Source organism: Epinephelus lanceolatus, chromosome 10 (genome assembly GCF_041903045.1).
Source record: "Epinephelus lanceolatus isolate andai-2023 chromosome 10, ASM4190304v1, whole genome shotgun sequence".
Classification (NCBI taxonomy): Eukaryota; Metazoa; Chordata; class Actinopteri; order Perciformes; family Serranidae; genus Epinephelus; species Epinephelus lanceolatus.
The window spans coordinates 46,476,753-46,494,647 of record NC_135743.1 but is presented as its reverse complement, the minus strand read 5'-3'; the positions used below and the strand labels follow the sequence as shown (position 1 = coordinate 46,494,647).

Below are 17,895 nucleotides of genomic sequence, written 5' to 3'. Positions count from 1 at the left end.
TCAGGAAGGTCTGGAATTTAAAATTATATTAAGATTTAGCGAGGAGAGGGGAATCTCTTCAATGAGTCCAGTGAAATTAACAACCGTATTGAGGATCCAGGTTGGGGATATACACTTGGCTAAGGTTTTGAGAGATGGAAATCTGTTGATTGTTTGCAGAAATGAAGAACAGAGAGATCGGGCTGGAAGGATGAAAGAAGTAGGGTGGTTTAAAGTGGAAAGTATAAGTCGTGTTGAAAGAGGAAGAAAGTGGAGTAAAGGAGTGATTTGGGGGGTGCCAGTTGGAGTCACAATGGAGGAAATTTAATAAAATTTAAAAGGAGGAACCCTGAAAGGTGCTTGGCGGTTGCAGGTAACTTGAGAGGGAGTGAGGAAAGACAGTGAGTATGTTGTATTAGATTTTGAAGACAACATGCTCCCAAAGAAAGTGACTCTGGGCTTTTTGAGCTGTACTGTAACAGAGTATGTGCCAAAGCCAATGAGGTGTTACAACTGCCCAAGGTTTGGTCATACAGCCAAGACATGCAAAGGCAGAAGAAGATGTGCCAGATGTGGGGAAAATCATGAGTATGGGCAATGTGATCATGAACAGCCAAAGTGTTGCAACTGTGGTGGCAATCACAGTGTGTCTTATGGGGGATGTGAAGTGGTGAAAAGGGAAAGACAAATACAGCAGGTAAGAGTTCAGAATAAGACTTCATATGCAGAGGCTGTGAAGATGGTGAGTCAGAGAGGAGGAAGTGGTGAAAGAAGCAGAACAGGTACAGGGGCCATAAAAGAAGCAGATCAGGTAAGTGAGGGAAAAGTAAAGGTTGATTTAAAGAAGCTAGTCACATTCATAGCAGGGGTAATAAATGCTACATTGGAAGTTCCAAAACGGAGAGAATACAAATAATTGTGAAGGCAGCAGCTCATCATCTGGATATCAGTGGACTGACTTGGGCGGAGGAGAGGAACAATCTCAGTATTCAAGCAAGCCAGGAACAGTCATGGGTTGGATAGTACTTACTCATGGTCCTCCTGCTACAATGGAATGCAAGAAGTTTGTTGGCCAATGGACAGGAATTTAAAAAGTATGTTGATGATCTACCCAGAAAACCAGACATCATTTGTGTACAGGAAACATGGTTGAGACCAAATTTGGACTTTAGAATAGTAGGATATACTTCTGTTAGGTATGATAGGGGGGATGGAGTAGGGGGAGGATGTGCAAGATTTATTAGACAAGATATTTCATTTAGAGAGGTGAGTATAGGAAATGAGCAAGAATATGTAACTGTAGAGATATGGACAAGTGAGGGTAAGTTTGTAATTATTAATTATTATAATCCTTGTAAAAGGCTAGATTTGAGTAGGCTAACACAAATAGATGGGATAGATGGTAATAGGGTGCTGGTATATGGGGACTTTAATGCTCACAGTAGGCTACATTATGGGGAGGAACACGAACATATGCAAATGGTGAGGTAATAGAAGAACTATTAGAAGAGAAAAGAATGGTTTGTTTAAATAATGGGAAAGGGACTAGATTAGATGTGCACACAGTGAACACTTCAGTATTAGACTTAAATTTAGTCACAAGGGAGTTAGTGGGAATATGTGAGTGCGAAGTGTCAGAAGAATCATCAATAGGTAGTGATCATTTTCCAGTGTTGGAGTCAACACATTAGGCTTCACATGGAGGCACCAAAAATGTTGGGAACATAAATTCGGGCTTCCCACAGCGGCACCAATATGTTGGGATTTAATTGGCTATCGGAAATAATTAATAATTATTAGCAATAATTAATAATTATGTTAAATAATGTGACTTAATTAACATTAAATCACCTCGTGGGGCACCATTCCCGTAAAGGGAAAAATGATAGCCAGTTAAAGATATCAGTCTCAGAAAATACGCTAAACTATTAATTTGGAGTTTTGATTAATAATTAAATTAATGACAACAACCAAATTTAACAGTAACGCCTGAAGGATTTCGGAGTTCTTGACGCAGCAGAGGTTGACTATTCATTCACTCTTGTGCAACATTAAACAGACAGCAGGTATGATTCCAAAGAATTATATTTATTCACAGACTAGCAAAGCAAACCAAAACACACAAATTCTAACTAACTATATACAAGCTTGGTGTGTATATGTGTGTTGTGTGTGTGAGAGAGAGAAAGAAGAGAAAGAAAAACAAAGGCGGGTGTGGTGATCAAGTAGCCATTTGGCCTACAAAACAAAATGGCTGACAACAGAGAACTACCAAAATGGCTGAATCAAGGCTTGCTTCAGTTTCGGGGGAGGTGTTTGTCTGACCGTGTGGTCAGGACAAAGACAAAGGAAAAGAAGCGGGAACTTTGAGATGCCTGTTTGCGTGTAGTGAGAGATTGTTTAGTTGCATGCAAGAATCTGTTTGTGAACAGTATTAGCAAACTAAACACTTAGCTTTGGCAAAGCCAACTAATCAATCACCTGACTGCAACCTATCACAACAATAACTCAGTAAACAGCATCAAATCACATACAACAAGTTAAACAGTCTTGCTTAGCCTGTAAAGCTGTGATAAGTTATGCCCAGTTGCTACATTACCGATCCTTGAATGGATGGGAGAAAGAGTCACTTGGTGGTGTGCTGCTTTGTTAGCCGGCAGAAGAAGGCTGGGAAGGTGTGGTATCAGCTGCAGTCTTTGTTGTGTCCTTTGTTCCAAAGGTTCTGATCCGAGGAAGCCAGTCGCTCAGGGTCCTTGCAGAGTTAGACGCTGGGTGCTAACTCACTTAGTTCCTTGTTGCTGGAAAGCTAGTTGCAAACCTTGTGTTTGCAAGAGAGTCTGTGATGAATTGCCCTCCCTTTAGTGGTTTGGGGCAAGGAGCAAGGGTCTGGGCCTCTGCTGTTCCAGGCCCAGCCGGAGAGAGGTGTTAGCTGTTCAACAGCTGGAGAGCAAGAGAGAGAAGGCTTGGAGGGAGCAGACCTTGTACAGATGCCTGTGACATCACAGAGTCACATGTCACTGTAAAAGTCTTGTCCAATCAAGTTTTGGGACTTGAGTCTCATTGAGGTGTGAGGTGAGATCTCCTGTGGAGATGGGTGTCACATAGCTCTCTTTGTTTAGAGAACAAAGAGCATGCAGAGGAAAAAGACTTAAAATCTACAGTTTAGATTTTACCAAATGATAAATCATCTGTGGTCCTGTGAATCCCAACACCGGTGTGGTGTAGGATATTGCTACAAAAAAAGAAAGGAAGATAGGGAAATATCGGGGAAGTGGGTATTTAGCAGTGCAAACTGGGAAATGTTCCATTATATATGTGAGAGAGAAATGGATAAAGTAGACTTAAATGAAGATATTGAGGAGATTGATAAAAGTTTGGAAATACCATTACTAGAAGCTGCTAAACAGTCCATTTCTAAAAGTAAAGGAAGAATGAAGAGAAAAGCAGTTCCCTGGTGGACAGATGAATGTAGTAAAAAAAAGCGAAAGAGAGGAATAGAGCTCTCAGGTTATTAAGAAGAACTCATAATGTGCAAAATTTAATCAGATATAAGCAAGCACAAACAAGGGTTAGGAAAATTATATATAAAGCAAAAAGGCAAAGCTAGCAGACCTTTTGCAATAAAATTGGAAGATCAACATCTATGGGGGAGGTTTGGGGCATGATTAGGAGCATGAGAGGTATAAGAAAGGAACAGCAGTATCCAGTACTTAAGATGGGGGAGGAAGCAGCAGTGTCTGATGAGGAAAAAGCAGAGATGTTAGCGAAGGCACTTACTCAAATCCATAGTTCTGATAATTTGACTGAGGAGGGTAAGAGAGGAAGGGAAATGACAAGATTGGCTCATCCTGGAAGTCTTGAGAGAAGGGAGAATACTAACAGTACAATGGATGCTCCATTTACAATGGAAGAAATGAAGAGAGTAATAGCAAGGTCTGGACTAACATCTCCTGGGAAGGATGAAATTTGCTGTTATGTTAAAACTTTCAGGAGATTTAGCATCCATGAAACTGCTAGCTCTCTGTAATAAAGTATGGGAAGTGGGAAAATTGCCAACTAGTTGGAAAGAGGAAGTGATTATTCCTATCAGGAAACCAGGGAAGGATCCATCAAATCCAAAAAAATATAGACCAATAGCATTCACATCACATGTAGGTAAGATAATGGAAAGAACGTGTCAAAAGAATTTCTTTGTAATGACTTTTAAGCAACAGAGATTGGAGCCGAAGTATCAAAGTTTAACAAAGTTTTATTTTCTTGTACAAGAAGGAGCGTTTCACAGTGCAACACACAAGGTGAGGTTACAGAGAAAAAGGCTTCCTGGAGGAGCGTTTGCTATCAGCTATTATACAGCACAAGTGGGCGGGGAAGCTCAGACGTTTCAGTTCTCTATCAAGAAGAATAAGACTCTGGAATCAAATGAAGTAGGTATTGCCGCGTCGCGTTTGACTCTGTGCATTTCCTCTGATGTCAGCTTGGGAAACTGTGGACTCATGGGAAGCAAGTAAGTAGGCATCATTAAGTGAATTAGAGCACAGGTACCATACCAGAGTTTAGGTAGCTTGGGTCTTAACTTATCTCCTCCACTGTACCACCACGTATCTGAGCGTGCATATTCGTGATTAGTTACCAGGTCATCAGTAATCCCATAGGGATTCTTCCTCACTACAATTGTAGTATTACAACCTGTTAGGTCTCCCACTCCTTGTCCTCCGTTCAATCCGCGTTCTCTGGACAGGCAGGTATAGTTCCCCTTGTACAGCATGAACAATGGTAAAATAACCTTAGTGGAGACAGCTGGAAACAGATACTTGAGAGTGGTACAGTTATTTGCAGAAGAGTCAGTTTTGTACAAACTGAGCATACACTTGAACCCTTGAAGATCATTGTAAGGATTATGTGGAAAGGGAACTGTTCCCAATGATGGCCTTGCTGCTGCGCAAGCTATGCAGTCAGTTGCTAGTCCGGAAGTTTTAGTGGTGAAAGAAATCCATCGTAGCCATGCACTGTCGTCCTTATGACCTGTCTCTAATTCTAGTACGTCCTGTAAGTCATCAACCTTTATATACTGTACTGGGTTGTTTCTATCTGTTGCGATAGGTGACAGTGTGGTAGTCATAGTCATGTCATGAAGGCGAACATCTGGCCCTGCAGGTAGAGGTGGAGAAGTCGTCCCTGAATCTATGACCTCTAAACCTAAGTGTCCTATAGGGTTGTCTCCTTTAACATATGCTGCTAGCACGAGAGTCATTGAATCCTCAGGAAAAGGATCCTTTACTGTTATTATCAAGGGATTACATTCTCCTTTACCGCAACCTGGTTGGTGAGCAGGTTTAAAAATGGTGAGCCTATCTAACAGTGGTGGTCGTGTTCCTCCGCAGGTCCCGGATGCTGCTATCCATGGCTTATAATTCCAGTTTTGTGTTCCGGTGTTCCACCCTACTAGGCTCCATTCTTCACACCAAGCTCCCCAACCCCCTTTCGAATTCAAATGTCTTGTTACACATAAGTACTTGTCCGCTCCTGCTAAGGTTTCCTGATTCACCTTTCCACATGCTGCAACATCACAAAAATCTATTTTAGCCACACATGGGGATTCTCCAGAGCTGCAATAGATGGTTGCTCTAGGTTTAATGATACCTCGCCTTATTCTCAGGAGTGGGACTACGCTCCCAGGTAGGATCTAAGTCGCATTTGTCATCCCTTCACCGTCATACTGCTCGCAGGTCCAGAGAATCGGTATCACTATAATTATTGCAACCACTGTGAGGAAACATATGGACCCCCCTCATTCCCCATCCCATCCTCCTGAATGGGTGCCATGGCCCTATATCCCTTTCCATTTTACCAGTGTGTGACAATGTAGAATACTAGTAGGGCTAGTGGATAGAATTATGAATGTAATTAAGATGAATTGTAACCTTAGCTGTTTCTTACTCCAGGCAAGTAAAGCTCTTCCTCCTGGAGTTTGATGGACTGGTACATGGTTTGACTCTACAAATGTGTAATCTCCAGCAGTTATCATTGACCTGTTTGTTTTGATTATTACTTATCTGTTGGTATTGGTGCTCGTTTGCAGTGTGTCAGGTGTATCCACGTCACTCTCTCAGCTATACGCACTGCCGTGAGTGTTGTGAGCAGCACTTGGAATGGGCCTTCCCATCTCGGGGAGCTCCAGTTTTTTCTTTTGAGTGTTTTGATGAAAACCCAGTCTCCTGGCTTCACAGGTGTCGTTTGGTCAGAGACTGGTTCTGTGGGCAAGAGAACTGTAGACAGTTTCTTTGTTTTTCAACATTCTGCTCATATAGTCCACAATTGTTTCCGTTAATTCTGTGTCGTCTCCCTTTAAGTTGATTAGAGGTATTCTGTAGGGTCTACCTTATAGGATTTCAAAAGGTAATAGTCCTGTATTGTTAGGTTGTATGTTATCGCATCATTTTTTACTGTTGGAATGACTTCAATCCATTTTGAATATGTCTATGATTACTAAGCAGTATTTTTTGTTTTCACATTTATTCAATTCAATGAAATCCATGCATATAGTATGAAATGGGTATTGTGCATTTGGCATCCTGCCTGGCCTTGGTCTGAATCTACCTTGAACATTCTGTTTTCCACACACTAGACATGATGCACAAAAAATCTTTGCATAATTTTGGAATCCATAGGTTGTGTATATTTTATTTATTAGGTCATACATCCCTCCTGTTGACATATGGGTTAATCCATGCGTCAATACTGCTGCAAATCGAAATAAATTTTTTGGAAGAATGTACTTTCCTTCTGGTCATTTCCATAACTCATTTTCAGTTAATGTCGCCCTTTTATTTGCCCAGAACTGTTTTTCTGAGTCGGGCGAGTTTTGTTGCATGTCTTTTAAAATATCATGATCAATGTGTGTAATTTGCTCAGCTGTGTATATGTCTTGGTAGTCTTGTCGGGCTCCAGCCGCTTTCACTTCCTCATCTGCCTTCCAGCTTCCCTGTGAGATTGGATCATTTCCGGAAGTGTGAGCGGCACATTTACATACTGCTATCTGCAGTGGCAGTAGTATAGCTTCTAATAAGGCTAAGATCAATTTAGTGTATTGAAAGGTGTTTAATTCCAGATGTTCAAGTTCATCAATTCTTTTTAACAAACAGTCAGCTTCAGGATGTGTATGAGTTGTATTATTGGCCATGTGAAGTGTTTTATTTCACATACCTTTCTTTGTCATGTAACTCTCAGTTTATTTCGGAGTGTTGCAGGTCCGTGGATGGACAACCAGTCTGTCGTAACGGAGGTATGCGATGTCCCCCTTCTCTCTCGCAGCTCTCATCTCCGGCAGCAGTTCTTTTCTTTTACGCCTTACAGCGTCTGTGAAGTCCTCGTTCACGCAGACTTTTGAGCGATCCTTTGAGCGACTTTGTACGTCGCAATATGTCCTCTCTGTCCTTGAACCTCAGGAGTTTGACCACGATGGATCTCGGTCTGTCTCCTCCGGGTTTCCCTTTGCGGTGCGCTCTCTCCACCTCCACCTCGTGCCGCAGCTGTAGCTTCTCAGCCAGGACTTTCTTTATTTTCTCCTCCGTGTCTGCCCATGTTTCTCCCGGTGTCTCTGCTATTCCATCAAACACCAGGTTGTTGCGTCTGGACTCTCCCTGGGGTCATCCCTATATTCCCCGGGTTCTATGTTCTCCGGGTTCTATGTTCCCCGATCGGGGAACATAGGACCCTTTAAAAAAAAAAGGGTCCTATGTTCCCCGCTTTCCCCAAAAGGAAATATGTTCCCCGCTTTGTATGGGACCGGGGAACATAGAACCCTTTTTAAGAGTTCTATGTTCCCCGCTGTTGCCGGGGAACATAGGACCCTTTTGAGAAAAAGGGGTTAGGGTTAGGGTTAGGGGTTAGGACCCTTTTTTAAAAAAAAGGGCCTATGTTTCCCGGGTCCTTTTAGGGAAAAGCGGAGAACATAGAACCCTTATTATTAAAAAGGGTTCTATGTTCCCCAGTCCCATACAAAGCGGGGAACATAGGACCCTTTTGGGGTCCCATACAAAGCGGGGAACATAGGACCTGGGGAACATAGAACCCGGGGAACATAGGTACGCTCCCCTGTCCCTCCAGATACTCCATTTTGTCTGTGATGGTCAGCAAGCTGGTCACAGATTTTGAATACGTCTGTCTGCATTGTGCTGCAGCAATCATCCTGCTTCTTGTTGTCATCCTTCAAGTTGTCCACTTCTCGCTGTGTGTATTGTAGGCTTGTTTTGACATCTTGTATGTCCCGGTTTATTGCATCTAGCCTGGAGTTTGTGGAGTCCACGATGATTTGGACAAAGCCTTTAAAGTTTTCTTCTTGTTGTTGCAGAAGAGCCATGAACATGTCTTTCTGCTGTTGCATGAGCTCGTTTACCTGGCTGGCTGATACATACTCTTCATCCAGCTTTGTCTCCGCCTTAGACCCCTTTGGTGGCATTTCACATTTTTCCAACGTGGTAGACACAGGCTGTGAGTGTCAGAGTGTGAGCAAGTTGTTGTTAGCTGCCGAGCAGCTGCTAGCGCCAGCGTTTGTTGTGCTAACCGGCTAGCTGGCTGGCTGCACTATTAGCCAGCTAGCTCCGCTCCTACTCTTTGCCTCGTTTAGTCCATTATCCAAAATCAGGGTCTTGAGGCAGGCAGAGGTCGAACCGGGTATCTCTGGCAAAAGTACAAAGTCCTTGTTCCAAACTCAGTGGTCACGTAATCCAGAAAAAAAGAGTCAAAAACACCAAGCATCAAACACAGAGTTCACTCCAACACGCTTCAACTTGAACCGGAAGTACAAGTACAACACTATCCATGGTTTAGACCCTTCTTGTGATAGTAAGATTTCTGCAGTTTGTAATGATAGGATTTCATCTACTTCTGTCTCACTATCTGCTGATATGTGTGTGTGTGTTGGTGTGGGTGCATGACCTGATTCCAAAGCTAGTCATGCAGAGTGGTTTCCTTCCTGCTCTTCTTGTCTGGGGTCCGCTCCTCCACTCTGCCGTCTTTCCCGTCCCCCTCCTCTCCTCTTTCCCAATTTCTTTGGTGCTCTGCAGTCTCTCGCATAGTGTCCAGGCTTGCCACAATTGTAGCACACATCCGTTCCTCTGCTCTCACCGCCCGCACCTCCTCCTCCCCCTTTGTGATTTTTCTGGTTCTTGTTACCTCGGAAGGCAATTTCATCAGTGTCATCATTTTCATGCAAGTGTAACCTAGGCAAATATGAAAACAAACAAATAGAAGCTTAGATCAATATTAAATGTAAGCAAATACAGTAATAATTGTGTTTAAAGTAACAAAATGTATATAAAAGTAAGTCACTGTTCAAATTGTTGTTAATTTTATATGTACTGCTCCTTTAACAAGTGCAGCAGTAACAGTCGATCACGGTAACAGCCGAGCACGTAAGCGCCGCGTGCTGGAGGGAGGGTGAATAACTAGAGTAAGAGCAGAGCACCAGAGACGGGAGACGAAAAAGTCGAGAACGAGAGGAAAGGAGAAAGTAAATAGGAGTAAAAGAAGTGTATTTTGAGATTCAACACCTTGGTTTCCTTTCATTTTTGGGAGGATATTGTATTCATCTGCTGTCCGTGTTGCTGGATTCTGTTTTATTTCATTTTTGAACGAGGATTTGGTGAGTTAAAAAGCTATTTTTTTCAGCATGTGTATCAACAGGATATTCCTTTGTTTACAGGCTTAATGTGAAGATGATATTACTCGCAGCTAAGCTAAAGCAGTCTGAACAACTGTTATGCTGTGTATTTTGTGTTTTTCATTTGTGTAATGTGTAGTTAAAAGCTAAAAAAAAGAGCATACACGGTCAAGTTGCCTCGCGGCGGAGTGAAAGCGAGAGGAGAGCCGCCATTTTAGGTCGCGGTTTGGATTTAAGTTGATAGTTAACCTATATTTCAGTGCTAGAACTTTAATTTAATTTATTTTCCTGATTTATGTGAAGCTAAAATGCCTGCATGTGCGTTGCCTTGTTGTATGGCAGGCCAGGTTTTTTAGTTGGGATCGCCGGTGTGTGAAAACACCTGGAGCTGTGGAAAGAAGATAGCGAGCCATCCATAGGAGAGAGAGAGTCGCAGCAGAGAATCACCTATTCTGCAAACTCGCCTGCACACCGTGGACAAAGACACTGATTCTGACACTGGGATCGTGGTAGAACAAAACTGACAGGTTTTGCAGCAACACACAGTGAATTTCATATGGACTGATAAAGGACATAACCGAAAGACTGGTAATACACCAAACTGTGGAAATTTGAGTTATTGTTTACATTGATCTGTGAGCTCTGAGATTGAGTTGTATTTTTTATTTTATTGAACTGTTGTTTTTTTTTCTTCTTTTATTTATTCACTTTTTCCTCGTGTGCCAAATTGGTATTACATGAATGGGTCGTGTAAAAGTGAATTAAAGCATAAATAGAGTTGATTAATCAAACTAAAGAGAAAGTAGAAAAAATAGAACTAAAACCCATAAATAGGCCTAAACTGAGATAAAATGAGAACTTAAACTGAGTAAACTTAAAGGAGATACCAGTAACTAAACAACCAATAAGAAACCTAGATATAAAATTATATGCCAACTCAAATAGGTTGGGTTAAACATAAAGGAGATAAATAGGCATAAATAACCTTATTTTCCTGAGATTTTGGTTTCATTTTGAATGTTTGAAGGGATATTGAACAATTTATCTTTGCATGTGTGTATGTGAGATATTTGGTACCAACATATGATCATTGTTTCTTCTAATAATTCTCTATATAAATAATCTGGCAGTTAAAAATCACTCACTGGTCTGTGGTCTGTTATTCTTAGTACTAGTAACCACTCTACCTGAATCTAGACTCTGGTCCCTGTAAACTTAAAGTGCTACACAAGAAAAGATCTGTAACTTTTCTTTTCCTTTTATTTTGCTTCAGTTGTTTCTTCCGCATGAACTGCATAATCAATGGTTCTCTGCAATCCTACATTTTTCCAGCCAATCAAATGTTTGATCACAAACTGGCTGATTTCTGGTCTAAGTCCTATCAAGAGTGCATATTTCAATTGCATGCTGTATGGACTGTTATCACCATCGTTTATTGGTATGCCACTGTGTATGCGGAACACCTTTTTCATTCTCTTGACAAAAAGTGTCACAGATTCTGTGGGTGTCTGTTTGCATTCTGCCACTCTTGAGTAATTTGCCTGTCCTCTATAATGTGCAACCACTCTTGCCAGTAGAGGATCAGCTCATCCAGCATATTCCGCATGACCAAAAGGGATGGGGTCGTCATTGAGAAGTGGGTCCCAGTTTCCCTTTATTTGGCACCACAGTTTTGGTACTGTTGTTCTAACTGCTCTTTCTGCTTCTATTGCGTTTAACTCAAAACTCTTGAAGAGTTGGTTCGTCTCTTCAGTAAAGGCTTCGCCATCTTCTTCAGGGCGAGTTATGGTTTTGGTTGCATCTCTCACATCTTGATCTGTCCATGCTCTAAACACCTTTACTGTAATTAGTTGTGGCGCTCCGTCCACTACTATACCTGCTCTAGGGTTTGGGAGCTCAGGTGCAATGAGAGGTAAAGTGTATGTTTCATCATCTAGATCTATTTTCCTCTGACTCAGCATCTCAGTCATGGGTGTGGTGTGTGTGTGTGGCCTTATATCATACTGCTTCGTGTCCTTCAAGGTGACTGAGGATCCTGTGGATGTGTGTCTTCCTTCCGTGGGGTGATGTTGACCATCACGAAGGGGTTGTGGGGTGAGAGGGAGGCGAGAGGTGGAGCAGTCGGCGACAGTGGAGGAGGAGGAGGAGGAGGAGGAGGAGGAGGAGGTGGTCGATGTACAGGGTAGAGCGGAGGATCCCGACGGACCCCATATGGCACGTATCTGTCATCACTCTGTCGGTCTCGTGCAGAATACAAGACAGGATATATGTTATTACTCTTATCTATTTTCTGTTGAGCTTCCTGTCGCTTATCTACGTCTTCTTGTCGCCTAGCTTCTTTTTCCCTCTGTCTTCTCTGAATGCCAGCTTGTCTGGCCCTTGCTTTTGTCAGCCATGCTTTGGCCTGTAGCAGGCCCTCTTCCCTTGACTTTCCCTTTTTTTTTTCTTTCTTTTCCTTCTGAAATTGTCTGCACTAATTCTTCGCAGGCTTCTACATCTAGTTTCCCTACAAAGTCATACTTTTCCTGCCATAACTTGAGATATTTAACATTATCAGGATGCAGTGCTTTCATGCGTTTGGCGTCTCCACCGTATAGTTCTGCTTGTGGTCTTTTGCAGCTAACAGTTACCCATTGTAGGAGTTTCTTTACTTTATTCTATTATTATTACTTATTTATTTATAAAGCTAAATAAAGATAATAACATTTTTTTTTTTTTTATTCTCCCCTTTTGTATGGAGTTCACCCGAGCAACTGATCCGATCAGTGAAATATATGGACTTTTGTTGACACCGTTAGGTTTCCAGACCCTGGACCTTTGTTGTCACCGTTAGGTTTCCAGTCCCCAGACAATTTGTTGACACTGTGAGGTTACCCTTGTCTGGTTTTATTTCACTGAGACACAGTGAACACACATAAAACAAATACACAGAAACCAAATTATGACCAACACATAAAACAAACACACAAATACTAAGTTATGATTTTATCGTCCCAGTTTATAGTCCCAGACTCCCCAGTATTATTTATCAAGTCCCTGACTTACAAATAATACTATCTTGCGAAGTCCCTGACTTCTCTAGATGTCTTTTTGTTTACTCAGGCCTGAGGGATTAGTTTTTCCAATTGTCCTTCCAAAGACATTAGCCTCATAGTCCCTGACTTAGGTTTAACTCTTTAATGATTAAGATTAATCATCTCCTACCCTTTTAATCGGGTCCGTCGGTCCGTCTCCCTCTTGGTTGACCGCGTCACTGTCTCCTTTCCCAGCCAGTCCTGGCCTCCTCTTGCCAAAACGGGGTTTTAAGAACTCCGCGGTGGAGGTCTTTGGTTGTTCTTGAAAGGCCTTTAACAGGTCCGTTGCCTTTTGAGGAGATCAGTTATTGGGGTCCTTGTTTGGGCGCCAAAGTGTCAAAAGAATTTCTTCATAATGACTTTTAAAGCAGCTGAGATCAGAGCCGAAGTATCAGAGTTTAACAAAGTTTTATTTTCTTGTACAAGTAGGAGCATTTCACAGTGCAACACACAAGGTGAGGTTACAGAGAAAAAAGCTTCCTGGAGGAGCGTTTGCTATCAGCTATCATACAGCACAAGTGGGCGGGGAAGCTCGGATGTTTCAGTTCTCTGTCAAGTACACACATGTAGATAATGTCACAATCATCTTCAGTCCCTCTGTTGGAACAATACCCTGCCTGTCTGGCCCTCCAAATGGCCTGTCCTTGATTTGTCTCCGATCCGAGCCTCCCTGTCCTCCCTTACAGATACAGAGCTGATGAATCTGCTGACGTTGTGGTGTTTAAGTACAAAACAGAAACAGTATCCTACTGACCAGTACACAGCATACATACACAGCGTGATCCTAATTTTTGTAACAGAATGATTACAGAAAGATTAGGATTTTTTATGGAAAGCAGAGGAATTCTTTCACCTCATCAGAGTGGATTTAGGAGGGGTAGAGGAACTATGGATCCTGTTATATGTTTGGAGACAGAAATTAAGAAAGCACAAGTTAATAAAGAATCTGTAGTGGCAGTCTTTTTTGATGTAGAAAAGGCATATGATATGGTTTGGAAGGAGGGGTTAATGATCAAGTTAAATATGATGGGAATAGTGGGAAGAGCATATAATTAGATTAAAGACTTTTTATTTGATAGATTTATTCAAGTCAGAATTGGGACAGCCATATCAGGAAGATATATGGTAGATAATGGTACCCCTCAGGGCAGTGTTATTAGGCCAATACTCTTTTCCATCATGATAAATGATGTATTTTCTCAAGTTCAGGACGATATTGGAAGGTCCTTGTTTGCTGATGATGGAGCTTTGTGGAAAAGAGTAAAGAATACAAATCATATTATAGATAAAATGCAACAGGCAGTTGACATGGTAGAAAAATGGTCATACTCTTGGGGATTTAAGTTTTCAGTTGAAAAAACCAAAACATTAATGTTCACTAGAAAGAGAGGTGTTGGCACACAGATAAAAATATATGGGCAAAGAATAGAGCAGGTGAAAATCTTTAGATTTTTGGGTGTGTGGTTTGACAAAAAGTTAACATGGAAGGAACACATTCATAAGATAACAGCCAAGTGTAAAAAGATATTAAATGTGATGAGATGTTAAACAGGATCAGAATGGGGAGCAAGCAGATCTGCAATTAAAAATATTTATGTAGCGCTGATTAGAGCAGTATTAGATTATGGATATATTGCCTACAGTTCAGCAGCAAAAACCTCATTAAAGAAGTTGGAGGTGGTGCAAGCGTAAGCTTTAAGACTTTGTTGTGGTGCTTTTAAAATGACTCCTGTGTCCTGTAGTGTAAAAATTAATCCCTAATCCAGTAAAAGTGTTATAATACATAAATTGATCAAGAAACAAAGCCTTATAACCATCATGTAATCATGTTTTATGCATAAGTTCTTATAAAACTGATTGAAATGCATCTATATGTGTTAAAGCATTGTTATACATGTTAAGGTATTCATAAATTAGAGTTATGAGTTAACATTGTAGTCACGCCACAGAACATACACATAACCTATTATGCTCTGTATAATGATAGCACACACACATTCAAATGTTTGTACTACCAGATGCACATTTCACAAGGGACTGCATAAAGAAAGTCCCCAAGATTCACATGTTTTTTAAAAATAAAGTGAAAGCAAATCTGAAGGTAAGGGTGGAGAGTTTGGGAACTTCCAGGCTCAAATCGAAAGCAATACACCATTAAAAACGGGCCTGTTCACAATTGGACAAAAAGAAAAAGGTTGCCACCAATAGCTTTACATTGAAGAGGGATGGATTAGCCAAAGGAGGTGGAGACTTTCTTTAGTCTCCACCAGCATAAAAGCAGACGCACTGAAAGTGATTTTAAGTCCTGCTCCGGAGCGTGACTCGATGAGTTGTATGTGTTAAAGCTTGTGAACACGTTAAACTCAATTGCATCGGACTCTGCCTGTCTCCAGTGTTTCTTTGAGTATTACTTAGCTGACTTCAAGGTACCAGATCTACATCAAAGGGCAACAGAGAAGTCAAGTGGAGGACAAGGTTGGGAGCCTACAGGCCCACTTCCAGGCACCGATTTTTACCTCTACAGTCCGCAGGTTGAGATGGGTGAAATGCCGCTGCACATCAGACACAAACAGTTAATGATGAACTACTGGACAAATCTTCAAGGGCATTCTGAAGATCGACATCCAACAACAAAAGTACTTCTTACATGCTGGGAGAGAGAAAGGGCCAAAAGGGAATGTTTTGCATGGAGCAGTGAAACAGTTGCTAGAGGTATGTCGTTAAATCAGAAAAGATATATCCTTACAGTACCATTATCAGTGACGCCACCCTGGTTGTTCCCCTCAGTGTCAGCTGATTTTTATATTCTGGAAAAACTGCAGGTACATAAAGATTTTGGAAATATTGCAGTTTTGGTTGAAGATAGGTTACAAACATTATATCAAACATTCATCCCAGTATACACAGATGGATCCAAGGATCCTAACACAGGGAGCACAGGCTTTGCTTTGAGTATACCAACCTTAAATGTTTCTGTGAAAAGAAGAACATCAGATCAGTTCTCAGTTTATACAGCCGAGATGATAGCAATTGCAACAGCATTACGTTGGATAGAGGATTTGCAAATTAAAAAGGTTATTCTTTGTACAGATTCATGGTCTGCATTACAGTCATTACAGTCATTTACATCGCACAGTAGACAGGATATAGTTAATGAGATTTATGAAACTCTGTACAGATTCAAAAATATGAATTTTTTCATAACATTTATGTGGGTACCAGTACACAGAGGGATTAAGGGCCATGAAATGGTGGATGCATTGGCAAAACAGGCACTGAAGCATGAGGAAATCATGGAAATTTCACTCAGTAAATCTGAAGCAAAAGGAATAATAATAATAATAATAATAATAATTAGGGGTAGATAACTGTGGTTCACACTTGGTAATGCACCTTTACGCTGGTTGCCACCTGCCATAAAACCAGCGGCGCCTCCAGAAATTTTTCATAGGGGTGGCCAGATGGGGCCACTTAAAATCTTGGGGTGGCACACCAAAACTAAAAGCCATAATTTCAGGATTTTATTATACTGTTGTAGTGTAGGCTGGTAGAAAACTATCAGAAAGACTTAAAGTCCGTGTAAAGCAAATTCTGCTATTTTCTTCTAAACACATTAAATAGGTCATAAAAGTATTCCTCAAAATGTGTAAAAAAGCCTTTCAACCATTTACAATGGAATTGTGGAGCTAGGCTTCACAAACTGTGTTTCTAGGTTTCTGTGTTCTGGATTTATTGGGCGGGCCTCAAATCTTAGCCGTGTTACACTGAAACAGTACGACAAAAGAGGAAAGAACTCATCCCTGCCATGAAGGCCGAGAGGAGCAAAGGGAACATTGCTTTCATTAGATGTGACAGACTTATTTTCCAACCCCCCTCCCAAAAGCCTGACAGAATGGAACAACAAGCCAATATGGGTTCGTAATTTGGTGTAACTTGGTGGACACACACATGCGCACGCACGCACACATGCACGCACGCACACATATTTTTGTTGTTGTTGTTGATTCATCACTGTATTATGTCTGTATCTGAAAACCTTCCTAAAAAAGGACTAAAAATAGCCCACATTAATGTATGCAGTCTTAGAAACAAGGTTCAGGACATCAAGAATTTGCTGACATCAAACAATATTCATATTCTGACCATATCAGAAACTCATCTAGATGACTCATTTGACGATGGTTCAGTGTCAGTAAATGGATATAACATCTATAGAAGGAACAGGGACACCTATGGAGGAGGAGTTGCAGTTTACATCCAAAGTCACATTCCTGTTAAACGCAGAGAGGATCTGATGTCAAGCACTGTGGAGACACTGTGGCTGCAGGTTCACCTGCCTCACTTAAAACCTCTTTTACTGGGATGTTGTTATAGGCCTCCAAGTGTTAACAGTGAATATTTAGATATTTTGTGTGAAATGATTGATAAAGTATGTGATGAAAATAGAGAGATGTATTTACTGGGAGACTTGAACATTGATTTCCTATCATCAAGCTGTTCTTTGAAAAAGAAACTTCTTATTGTAACAAACACTTGTAATATGGATCAGGTGATTAATCAGCCAACAAGGGTTTTCACTAATAGCACAGGAGTCACATCATCCACATGTATCGATCACATTTATACTAATGTTGGAGAACTATGTTCAAAGGCTGTATCTGTACCTGTTGGATTTAGTGATCATAGCTACAGTCCCTGACAAAAGTCTTGTCGCTTATCCTAGTTGTAGGAACAACAAATAATAACCTGACTTGTAGTTGATCAATTGGGATCAGAAATAGCTTATATGAAAGGCAAAGGCCTTTAGATTATTCTTATTATACCAAAATAAAGTTGTGTATCATTCATTGAGTTTTATCATTTAATTAGGACAGAAAGGTCAGATCTTGCTTGGACAAAAGTCTTGTCGTGTCTTTAAACGATTCAACCAATCACAGATTAGAGCTCCACCTGTGACAAATACTGTAATTAACACATTCCCAGGTGTGTATAAAAAGAACCCCAGCGCACCAGACCTTCATGTGAAGTGCAACCTGACCGCTGACAACATGCCAAAGATTCAACCACAGACCAAAGTGCTGATCATCAAGAGCCTGAAGACCAAGTCTGCTGCTGAGGTGGCAGACATCTTCAGTGTATCCAGACGTCAAGTGGAGAGGATAAAAAAAAGATTTGAAGAAA

At 41.1% G+C, this 17,895-nt stretch overlaps 1 long non-coding RNA gene across 1 annotated transcript; it reads left to right on the top strand.

Annotated features, from left to right (window-relative positions):
* The first annotated feature begins 9,436 nt into the window (after positions 1 to 9,436).
* On the top strand, positions 9,437 to 10,780 carry LOC117264554 (uncharacterized). Its single transcript, XR_004502325.2, has 2 exons — positions 9,437 to 9,622; positions 9,983 to 10,780. It is a non-coding gene; the product is annotated as an uncharacterized LOC117264554 (long non-coding RNA).
* The last annotated feature ends 7,115 nt before the right edge of the window (positions 10,781 to 17,895 follow it).